Raw genomic sequence first — 12,902 nt, 5'->3', positions numbered from 1 at the left:
CTTTGATATCCCCTGTTAAAAGATATTTGCCTTCATTTTCATTCAATCATACATCAGAAACATTTTGATTTGCCATATGTGATGCTGAACTGTATTGACAGTACAGTATATTTACAGTAAGAGATCTTAAGAAGATGTGATTGTATTTTGGGTGATTGCATAATAACAGTTACCTCCCGTCCATATACTACACGTATGACTCAGTTTTAACACTACCTGTTTTTAATTGTTTTATTAAGAGCAATGTAAAACAAGAAATTCCTCTGTATATTATTCACATGTCATATCCAGAGTGAGATGAACACTGGCATATGAGCACGTCTCTTATATGCTCACCAAAGCTGTGTTTAAATTTTTTTTTAAATAAAAATACAGTAATATTGTGAAATATTATTAAATTATTTAAAATAACTGTTTTCTATTTTATTTAAAAAATCATTCATTCCTGTGATGACATAGCTGAATTTCCAGCATGATTACAGTCTTCAGTGTCACATGATCCTTCAGAAATCATTCTAATATGCTGATTATCAGTTGAAAACAATTGTGTTGCTTAATATATTATTTTTTCAGGATTCCTTGATGAATATAAAGTGAAGGTAGAAGGTAGTGTATACTGGAACCATGCTGAGGTATGATTAAATGTGAATTTAAATGTCCTGAGCATGACTTCAGTCATAAGATTTGTGTCATAGTATGGTTGTCCTCTTCTGGATGTAGGGATTGTAGTATTTCTGTGATTGTGATGTTGAGGACTGTGTAAAACCATGTCCGACGTGTAACTACACCTGTTGGAAGGCAATCTTTTGAGACATCTTTCAGACTTTTCCAGAACAAGGGCCAATTTGTTGTGGTCTATCAAACATAGATCACTACATGTTGCAAGCTTGATAATAATGAAATGAAAGATTAAGAAACAATGAAAAGATAACTGTTGCTGAAACTTCTTTGCTCAGACTCAGAGCAGAACTCAACTTCTCCAGAACAGTTTGTTCTGAGTGTACACTAAACCACATCTGGGCATGCATTCAACCGCATACGTGCTTGAAAGGAGTGCATTTTGGGACCGTCCAGAGAAAGTTCTTCTGCCTCCTTGTGGTCAAATATAGTGGTTATCTCCCCTCTGCCCACAGATCAGCTCATGGCCTTCATCACCACCTCAAGGTCTGTTACTAAAGCACTGGAAATAACACATTTCCTCACTAGAACACATACAGGGTGAAAATGGCCTGCTGTGCTTTCTGTATATGAAGAGTTCAGATGCAAAAGCCTCCAAGTGCCATTTGAAATTTTCTTCTAGAATGATCATTTTTATCAAGCTCGTATATTTAAGTTCAGTAATTTCACTTAAATGGCAGTGAAACTTACCTATTAATTGTCATTTAAGTGAAATTACTGAACTTAAATATACGAGCTTGATAAAAATGACCATTGTAGAAGTAAATTTCAGATGGCACTTAGAGGCTTTTGCATCTGAACTCTTCATATGGACAAAAATGATTGTATTTATAGAACAATTGTGTTGTTTCCTCCTCATTGTGTCTATATACATTCTTTTTCTTTTTTTTTTTTTTTACTTTTTACTGTTTTTTTCTAGTGTGACTGTGCGACTTCTTTTCGACCCAATCCTAGGCCCATAATTAATATTTAGCTTCAGGTTTTTCAGTCCTAAAATTTGTAGCTTACATCTTAATGTTATGATTTATTTTTCACAAAACAACCTTGCAAAATATAGTCACTCAGAGCATGACAATAAAGTAATTTATTGCTCAAGATTCCATAAAGCATATAATAAAAAGAAATCATAATAAATGTGGGTTTACATGATCAGTTCACATAAAAAAAAAAAAATTCAGTTATGATCATAACTTTGGAATTCCCGTTTTGTAGAGGATCATCAAAACTTTTAAACAGGATAATTTGGATATTTGAGATTATTTTATTTTGTGGTATATGTCAAATTGCTTCTTTAGGGTAGCACTAAATAAAGAAATCGGAGTGACTGTGCAAAGCTTTATCTCAATCAACAGTTAAAGACTGAATAATCAGCAGAGGACAGCAGCTTGTCACCATCAGGTTCATTTAATATGACACTCTGATATGACAATACAGCAGCTGTTGCTTATTTACATTCTGAACTCTTGCAGGCATCTGATATTCTCTGTGTTTTTAGTGGTGCATGCATGGCACTAATTTGGTTGAGCATTCATTCAGATCCTGCAAAGATGAAAGACAAACTGACTTAAAATTCAGTCTTATGAGCATTCAGGCTGAAATATGCACAGTGCATAGCTGAATCTGTTAGTGTGTAACTCATGAGACTGGGAAAGGACAGGATACATACTTTGCAGATGCATAAATGTCTAAACAGCTGCAGCTATGTTCAGTCATACTGAAGACAAGTTTAAACACCGGACTTTCAAACAAAAAAAAACTTATTTTTTTTAACAACAAAGAAAATATTGGCAGTATTGGGGGGGAAAAAAATCATATACTCATCATAATATCATAATTTACACATTTGATGCATTTAGCTCATTATTTATTTTCTCATTCGGATGCTGGTGGCACAATTGGGTTTGATTGATGTTGATGTTCATTCATTCGCCCCAGACAAGCTTCACTTCTCTTTTCTTTTAAAATAAACCATTTTCCTTTGTAATTTCCTGAGACACTTAAATGATTACTTTTAAGGAGTTTCGTGTTCAAAGAACCAGTTTTAACTAGCCATTTCTACAGAAAGGACTTGTGCAACACATAATACTTCTGCGTAAAGGGAAACGTATATTGTGTTAACTATAAATCGTTTGCTTTTTAGATGTAATGAGCCAAAGTTTAATAGTCCCATTCATTTAGCCATAGAATATATGCTTTGAGTATCTGTAAACAATATTATTTTTCTTGCATATTCACCTCCAGATGCCCTGTAAGTTCTAGAATCAGGTTGCATCCCGTCATGTAACATTTCTGTCAGTTAAGTTTGGTCGGATTCCAACATGTTATAAAACACGTTTCTAGTTGGGACCTATTTAACTTTCAGAACATCTGCTATAGGCAACCCCCTGTGACTTTAAAAATAAACAACATTAGGGAACTGTTAACCTTTCATCCCCTAAGACAGCAAAACAACTGGAGAACTGGGAGCGTGCAGGCAGTGCATTTTTCCATGATCTGCAAAGATGATATGCCACATGTCTATACATATTCCAGAAGCGGAAAGATATTTAACTCTGGGAGTTAACTCTGGGAGTGGGAACTGTTTCTAAGAGAATAATGACATGGGATATACAAAAAAATGTAGTCTACATCAGCCTATATCCTCACACATTAGCGCCTTTTTTAGACAACTATAAGATTTAGCCCAGCGTGACATTATCTCTCTCTTTTTGTTTAGTGCTATAACGTTCACTACATTTAGATGCTATGTTTATATATCTATATTTCTTTATACCCTACACTGTGTACTTTCAAATTTTGTTCTGCAAACCATAAATGTTCCAAACAAATCCAAAGCAGAATCAACCATCACGCCTCTGAGCAATGCACATTAGTAGAGTTTCGTTCCTGAATGAATCAGTAAATCAACTGATTCAATGACTCACTGACATAAGCCGTCACAGTAGAGGTATTGTTTGATTCCGAAATGAATCAGCGTTTTGAATTAAACTTGTTGCCACCTACTGGCGTAACAATGTAACCTGCAGAAAGAGTCACTGAAAAATCTCCACTGCTAATGACTTTCTGAAACCTGCAAACATAGACAAGGGGAATAATACACACAGTACACTTTTAAACATTCTTTATTTCCATCTATGGCTCCATGAAGAACCTTTAACATTAATGGAACCTTTTCAATGCACATAATGTTTTTTGTAGTGAAAAAAGGCTCTTCTGATTATTAAAATGTTATTCACACTAAGAAGAAATGGTTCTTCTTATAACTGTCCACTGAAAGTTTTTTGGGTAACCAAAAATGTCTATTCTATTGCAACGCTGCAAACAAAACCTTTTTGGAACCTTTATTTCTAAGAGTGTATCGGAAATAACTGCTGAATAAAACGTGATAAAATACGATAAAGTACACAAAAAAGTGCAAATTTCATACTTTAAGCATTAACTTGTACAGTCAAAATCATTGATGTCACTTTCAAGAAACACCACAATGAAAAATAAGAAAAAAGGGGAAGCAACAATTGATTCATGCATGAGTTCATGCTGTCTGCTTTGTCTGACATGACAGACAGTTATTGAAATACTGTGGTTTTTGTTTCCAGTCATATGTTCCTTTTTGTGCCTACTGCCTAGTAACCTGTACTTGAAATCAAAACAAAGAGCGCCAGCAAGCTAATGTGTCAAATAATAAAAGAGCTTGTGATTGTCGTAGAGATTTATGACATTATATTATGTGCAGACACTGTTAAATAACTAAATTACAGCAACACTTTATTATTAAACTCACACATTATTATTATCATTATCATTCATTCCTTTATAACACACATAGCAGAGTTGTGCCTGAAGTTATAAACTGTGATCTAAAGCAATAACAGTAAAGTCTAGATAACAGACTTGTTTTCCAGAGATAAAACATGCATTGTCGATTATACTTTTTCTTTTTTGTAAGGCCATGTATTGTCTAATCGGGCTTGTTTTGTACTTCTCAACATTAGAATGTTCACCATAACACCAGAAGTGGCCTTGAACCTTGCCTTGTTTCAATTCTATGGCTTAGCTTGGTGAAAAACATTTTGTTGTCATTTTAAGAAAAAACAAGAACTTCAAATCAGTGCATTTGGTTTCTCATTACAGTGAAAACAATACAATTCTAAGATTAAATAAATATTTTGCTGAAGTAACATGTTAATGTCCACTACTGCTCAAAAGTTTGGGTTTTTTTATATGTTTTTGAAATAAATCTCTTATGCTCACCAAGGCTGCATTCATTTGATCACAAATACAGTAAAAACAGTAATATTGTAAAATATTAGTACAATTTAAAATTGTTTTCTATTTTAATATATTTTAAAATGAAATTTAGGACAATTTCTGTGATGGCAAAGCTGAATTTTCAGCATAATTACTCCAATCTCCAGTGTCACATGATCCTGATTTGTTGTTCAATGATTTTTTGATAAATAGAAACTTCAAAAGAACAGCATTTCTTTGAAATAGAATTTCTTTGTAACAGTGTAAAAATCTGCGGTTGTCAGGTGCTGCATGTCATGTAAATCCTAACGATGATGCGAGACGCAGATTAAATTATGATAATAGACTTTAACACAAAGAACACTACACAAGAACTATAAACATTAACATAAACCTGAACCAAGACAAGAGTTCAAATTGAAGAGGGAGGGAGGGGGCTTTTGGAGGAGGATGAAGAACAGGCAGAAAGAGTCATTAAGAAGAAGATGACCGGAGGAACCAGGGAGGAGCCAGAACGGAGATGGGAGAAACCAGAGGATGACCCAGAGCCATGACAAGATGAAGGCTCACGGTGGAGCCATGGTGGAGCCTTGGTGGAGAGGCCGAGTGGAACCAGGGAGATGATAGACTGAGAAGGAACCCATGGAGGTTGAGACCTAGGCAGAGCCGAACAGCCGACGACCCAGCGTAACACTGACGGCCTGGAGGCCCACGGTGGAGCTGAAGGCAGGCATGGCCAAGGTGGAGGCATTGGCTTGCCAGACCAGGGCGGACAAGTGAGGACAATGATGGAACCAGAGGGAAGGAGAAGCCCGGCAGAGCCAGAGGGGTAGAGGGTCGAGGTGCAGCTGCTGGCTCGGAAGTCCAACGTGGAGCCAGAGCGACGATAGACCAAGGTGGAGCCAGAGGGACGAGGTAGCCTGGTGGAGCCTGAGGGATGGCAATCCAAGTTTGGAGGGCCAAGGTGGAGTCCGGGGATTGGAAGCTTGTGGAGGAGTTAAGGGATCCACAGGCCAAGACAGAGCTGATGACTGGGAAGCTGACCCAGGTGGACTTGTGCAGCAGAGTGGAACGACTGGAGGAACCCAGGGGCTGAAAGGAGACAGCAGAGGCAGAGGAACTGGATGGCTTTGGCAGCAGAGATGGGAGAGGGAGTTGGGCGGGACCATCCGCAACAAAGGAGACATAGGGCAGGACAAGGACGAATTGGTGCTGGATGATGAAGACTTGTTGCTGGGCTGAACCATCGGAGACCAAAATGACTTGGAACTTGGCATGTCCAGCGATGACTGAGACTACTTGGAACTGGGCTTGCAATGTCCTGCAGGCAGATGGTAAATGGTGAGTCATTTCGCACCAGCACCCACTCCACATAGTCAGCGAAGCTCCCTCGAGGACCATCCATGTGCAGGCCATCCCTTGTGTGATCCTTGAGGGAGCGATCCACCTGCTTCAGCTAGAGGAAGTTAACTGCTGGAATATCCATAGCAAAAAGCACAGTATTAATCTTGTCTTTTGGGTTCTGCGTTGTTTTAGGGGGTGCGTGTAGTTTAAATCCCAAGGATGATGGGAGGATGATGACACAGAATTAACAATGATAATAGACATTAATTGACACAAAGAGCAAAAAACACTACACAAGGACCATAAATGTTAACGCAGAACACTGAACAGAAGAAACAGAGGGCTTAAATCCACAGGGCTAGATGATTAACGGAACAGGGGACAGTTGTGAACTAATCAGAAACCATGACAACTAATGATAAACTCGAACACAGGGAAAACAAAGACAAAGAAAACCATGACTAGAAACTGAACAAGAAAAAACAATGAAACTAAACATGGCATGACTGTGACAAATGTCACTTTTTATCAATTCTTTCCAAAAAATTGTACTGTGCCCAAACTTTTACGGTAGTGTACTTGGAAAGATCAGGGCCCAATAGACATATTATTATATTATATTTTTTTTTGCAAAAAGTTTTATTAAGGTTGCTCCACATGTCCTACAGTAACCTCGGTCCTCTGTGAAAATGATTAAAACTGTCCTTGGGGCCTTCGCTACTCAAAATGAACATCATAAACATGGGTCAGTCACAGAACCAGCAGCAGTAAATCAGGGTCAACTGTCTCCTCTCTGACCCAAGTGAAACTCAATGCTCCAGTGACACAGTGTTGTTATTCAACGGATGTGGAGGCACAGCTGCTCTACTTATATTGAACAAAGGTTATGCGTCTATGATGCAACAGGTCAGGGTCGATTCTCACATTAACAATGTAAGTTTGTTTAAAAGAAAGCACAGTAATGCAAAAAATAAATTAAAACTTCACATTTTCTTCATCATTGGAAAAAATATATATTACATGAGCCTATTTAATAATCAGGAATAACAGTGCAAAATATTTTAATCTGTAAATATAATATAAGCACTAAATAATACAACATCAATTGCTTCCTGGACTTATTCATTATACACCATGAGGGTGTTTATTGCAAATGACAAACAGGGGTTTGTCCGACAGTCACCCCTGTTTTTTCCACCTGAGAGAAAGATGAGACCTCAGGGACATCAAGGCGGGGGGATTTGTATCCGGGTAAACATGTATGCTATGCCATGCACGTGTCTGCTGTGAAGACACTCTTTATATGTCAGTTTGTAAAATATAAAATGTGAATGTCAGCAAACATTGCTGTGCCAAACAAATCCTATAGTGTCTTCTTAAAGTCCCCGTGAACCGGAAGTTGCAAACGACTTTTCTCCAGTGTTGTGACGTATTTCCCAGTGAAAAGGAATATTGAACAGAGGTCAGGGTTTTACTCTAGCACTCCTCCTTTCCATCTCTGCTTATAACAGACTAACGGTTTGAGGGGAGTGGTTAGGCGTTTCCCAACCCAAGCCGTCAAACCTACATCATCAGAGAAGGAACGCCATTTCAGACCGGAAGTAACTTTTCAGACTTTGATTAAAGATTACGACGGCAAACAATTTTTTTTCTGTGTATTAACTTGCACGGATTAATTTTTCACCACAAGACTAGTAATATGCGCTAACAAAGTAAATAGGGTCAATTTTGATTTCAGTTGGACTTTAAATCTGCAAATTAGGGTGAAATTACCTACTTTGGTCTAGTTAAACCACTATTGCCTTTGTGTAAATATTAGCAAAGACTTGTATTTGATTTACCCTTGTATGTCATGAATTAACCCAATATTTGCAATTCAAAGAAAGAAAGAAAAATTGAAAGAAAGAAAGAAAGAATGCTGTTGATGAGTAAAGTGCAAACCTTCTTTTGGTGTTAAAAAACTACTGTCAGGATTTACTAAAGACATGCAGTGAAAAATTATGCTGATAAGGCGTGTGCACAGTTATTTTTGCGGCTGACCTTATTGCATTAGTTGGAGTTTCCCTTTCAGATGCAAAATTTATAGGAGGTGAGTATTTAAATGAATAAGGCAAGGTGATTTACTAAGGTTTGCGCTAGTCAATTTACTGGTATTTGTGCCATTATTTACCTCCCCAAAAAACATTTCTTAAACCAGACACTAATTTGCGTTGCTCTTGGTAGATTGCGTTGGTCATTATGGAAATGATCCAGCTGTGTCTGTGTTCTTTAATTTGTGCGTCATCAGTAGATCACGTGCAAACTTTCCACTCCCATCGGTGCTTTTTTGGAAATGCGCTCTCACGCGCCCTGTTTCGTAAATCTGACCCAAAGTGTTCTAACACAGTTGTTAAAAAAAATCAAAGATGACAGACAAAAGATCAAGAGACCAAGGTAAAAAAACAAACAAATAATTTCCTTCACTACATTTCCTTCACGGCCGACCGTCGGCTTGGTGTGTCCCGGGCTTAAGGCAGTCATTCAAGACCCCAAAGAAGATCTACGCTCCCAAATTGACGTAAGCCATAGGATCGGGTGGAGAGAGGATGGCAAATCTCGACCTGTGATAACAAGATTAATATCCAGATCAACCAAAGAAATGGTATGGAAATGTGGCAAGAATTTGTAATTCCTCAAAACAAAGAAGTTAAAGTTTGATGAAGACTCAGTGAAGAACTACAAAAGATAAAAAGACACGCACCAAATTGTGGCCATAGATTGAAGAGGCACGAAAGCAAGGGAAAAAATCTTTCTTCGTCAGAACCAAAGCCACTATTGAGGGTAAAGAAATAAAAATGTAATGAAAGCCCTGACGTAACATTAAAGGGAGGTATGCATTCTAAAATCAATCTAAAGTCAATTTACTCTAGCTATGTTATACATCTTAAAAGTTCAGAGATTTATAAACCCATGTTTGTTTGTTCTACATAAAACTTTTTGAAGCATTTTGAGGTTTTTTGAGTCAACTTCTTGTTCTACTTTTCACTTTGTCTTTGTCATTTTATTCACTTAATGTGAGGGGTATATGAGAACAGATTAAGAGGAAAGCTGTATTTTTATTTTGTAAAACCTTCAAGGCATATTTTTATTTTTTACAAGAAACACATTGTGGCAAGCAGGTCGGGGTCGAGAGCCGTGGGAACAGAGCGAATGCTGATTCTGGGAGCCCCAAACACCTCTGATCCTTCAGAAAAGAAAACATTGATGTCATTGTCCAGCTCAGTTCAGTTCAGTTAACATTTAATGCTGTCAATGCAGGCAGATCAATAATATTGTTGTATATTAAGTGTCCCCAACTAAGCAAGCCAAAGGCGACAAAGGCAACAGTGGCAAGGAACCAAAACTCCATCAGGTGACAGAATGGAGAAAAAAAAACTTGGGACCACACTTAGCACCACAGCTAGGTGTAGTGCTTCAGCAATCTGAAAAGAGCAGTTTTATTCTAAAAGAGCAAAACGTTGGTGAAGAGCTTCTTTTTAAAGATGCCTTTCCACCTGTGTATTTCTGGTTGCAGTCGATACCTGTCCACCTTGGACGGCCACGATCGCTGTCTGGGTCATTCAAACACTGAGAAAGCTTTTGTGGATGGCTCATGTTCTCACTGTGAGAACATGACCATAGCGACGTTGCGATCGTGACTCTCCTTTCTGATTTGAGAGGGAGTCACCTCAGCTGCTCCCCGCGCTGATCCTTCTGGAATCCACAAGGCTGCGATGGCTAGCGCTGAGGTCAATATGAGGTCAACAACGAGAGTTTTTCGGCCTGGTCAATCCCCACGGGCCTTCCGTTTCTTGCCACACACTTTGCGCTTCCAGATGAGTTTGACGTTGCGTCACATGATGCACCTGATTTCTCATTTGGGGCTCTGGATGAGGAGGAGCTGTTGACAGCAGCTTCGGAGGGCGGGCCAGTGCCTTCCGACACGGAGGACTCGACTGGGCTCCCACCCTAAGGTGCAGTGGCCCTGAGTATGGCCTGAGTGGTCTGAGTAGGACGCAGAGTTGGCAGCCATGCTTGCCCTGGCTGACTGAGAGCATTGGGCTGGAATGGAATCCTCCTCCCTTTCCCAAGTGCTCTCCATTGGATGATTGTTATCTGGGGCTCGGAGCATGACTTACAGCTGCACCTGCACCAGTGCCCTTCTTACTGGAAGTGCATGAGGAGCTCACAAAGTTGTAAAAGGCAACTTTTAGTTCCAGATCACGCTTCCCAGGCTCTTCCACCCTCACTACTCTCAGCGTTGGGGTGGCCAGGGGGTATATGAAGGTTCCTCAGATGGACCTTGCAGTTGTGGTGCATTTATGCCTGCAAAACGCCACCACCTTGTAGAATTGTCCTAGGCTCCCATCCAGGACCTGTAAGTTCACTTTGTCTCTGACGGCAAAGGCTTACAGTGCCGCTGGACACCTCCGCCCTGCATGCCATGGCTGTTCAGCAGGTCCATCAGGCCAAAACACTCATAGAACTGCATGAGGGTAGTTCTGAGCCGGGATTGATACAGGAACTGTTCGGCGACTGACGTCACGGCGCGGGCTCTTGGCCAGACGATGTCCACACTAGTGGTCCAGGAACACCATCTCTGGCTGAACCTTGCTAAAATTAGGGATGTTGACAAAGTGAACTTTCTTGTCAACCTCATCTCGCAAGGTGGCCTTTTCGGCAACACTGCCGAAGACTTAGCCCAGCAGTTCTCGGCAGTAAATAAGCAGACCGAGGCGATTAAACACATCTTGGCTGCCACCCGAACCCACAGCCAGGCTGCAGTGTCGAGCTGCCCACTGGAAAGTGGCGCAGCCCGCTCGTCAGGCGACCACTAAGAACCCAAAGAAGGTGTGAAGTGCCCCTGAGACCGGTGAACCAGGGATGACAAGAGCTGCTCTTATCTATGAGATGGTGAGCACACTGCTCCTTCCCCTGGTGGAGGGCCGGGTGGAGAGTTTCCTTTTTTTTTTGTCCTGCCGCTCACTCAAGTGGCAGCAGTACCCAAATTTTCAAAGAAAGAGCAGATTTCGCACTTTCTGGGTCACACTGCCTGTGGCCCTGGCATGATGGACTCGAGCCCCTCGCTTCATCATGTCTGGCCGCAGCACACAATAAAACAAAACCCCTCACAGGTCAGTGGCCAGTTTCAAGTGGGGTTCACGTAGCGAGGTAGGTGTTCCTTTACAGCCACAGGGTCAGCACACACAACTTCCAGACATGGCGGCCAATGATCGCTACACGCGCCCCATTGCAGGTATGTCAAAAATCGCTGTTCCTCTGGCACTCATGCGGAGTTTGGAAGCCTGGTTGGCACTTCCTAACCCATTGCACTGGCTTATCAGGACAATCAGACCTAGCAATGTGATTCAGTTCGCTAGGCGCCTGCCCAGGTTCAATGCCATCCTCTTTACCTCTGTGGCAGGGATTCAATGCCAGTCCTGCACAAAGACTCATGAGCAGAAAAACTAAAACATTACTGCCAAAGCATGATAGCCTCCTGCTGTCAGGTGTTGCAAACACAGAACATGCAGTAAAAGGCAACCAACACAAAAAGGCCTACTAATACAATAGAGGAGCAAAAGATCTTCTTCAGAGACTTCTTCAGGAAGGAGAACAAGTAGCACAGAACATACTGGACACCAGCAAATGTTTTAAGAATGCCCAGTAACAGATCATACACTGTCAAGCTGGAAAATGGAACTGTTGTAAGGAGAAATCGGAAACTGTGCCTGAGAGCAGACACACAAAAGACGAGACTGAACAGACTAATCAAAAGTTTCATCTGAATGAGGGACATTCAAAGACAGTACGAGAGACATGCACAACACACACATACACAATGCACACAACATTCAGATAACAGCAACAGTGTTGTGACAACCAGATGTGGCAGAATAGTCAAGAGACCAACACACATGAAAGTTTTTGTTTAAATCTGTTTATGGTTGAATTGAGAGTTCTATGTGTGACGTCATTGAGTTGCGCAAGCACGTGAAGTAAAGTGGAAGCACTGAGAAGCATGCGGTTGTGAGATTCACTTACTGTCAGAAAAAAAAAGGATAGACAGAGTGAACCAAGCATATAATATCCTGCATGCGGAAATGTGGTGGCGAAGGACGCAATAGAGCCTGTCCCTCCAGCCAGGTTTCTACAGTCCTTACTTAATCGTGCCAAAGAAAGCCAGTGGGTTATGACCAATCCTAGATCTGCGAGTTCTTGAATCGGTCCCTGCAGAACCTGTAAACATCAGTCAGATAGAGTACAATGAACCAATTCCCAACCCCTTAGTTGAAGATGAAAATAAAATTTGATATGGATCATGAGGGATTTATCTCTCAAAGGTAGGATTCTTTTGTCAAAAACCGAGGGACTATCTTATTTAGTCTATCCTGCGAAAGTTCCGCTGGAATTGATTGGATTGTTGTGGTTTGCTGTAGCTGTGATCTCATGAGTGACAAGTTGTCCCGACCTGAAACACATCATCAGTTATTTTAATGGATGATTACGAGGGCACGTGATTTTAATAAAATAATGATGTGCACACATAAACCATTTATAATAAATACTGCAATATTCCATGAAAAATAAGAATTTTCCATTTTGATTTTACT

The sequence above is a fragment of the Squalius cephalus genome (assembly GCF_949319135.1).
Source record: "Squalius cephalus genome assembly, chromosome: 7".
Taxonomy (NCBI): Eukaryota; Metazoa; Chordata; class Actinopteri; order Cypriniformes; family Leuciscidae; genus Squalius; species Squalius cephalus.
The sequence above is the reverse complement of the archived record's forward strand: the minus strand, read 5'-3'. Positions refer to the sequence as shown.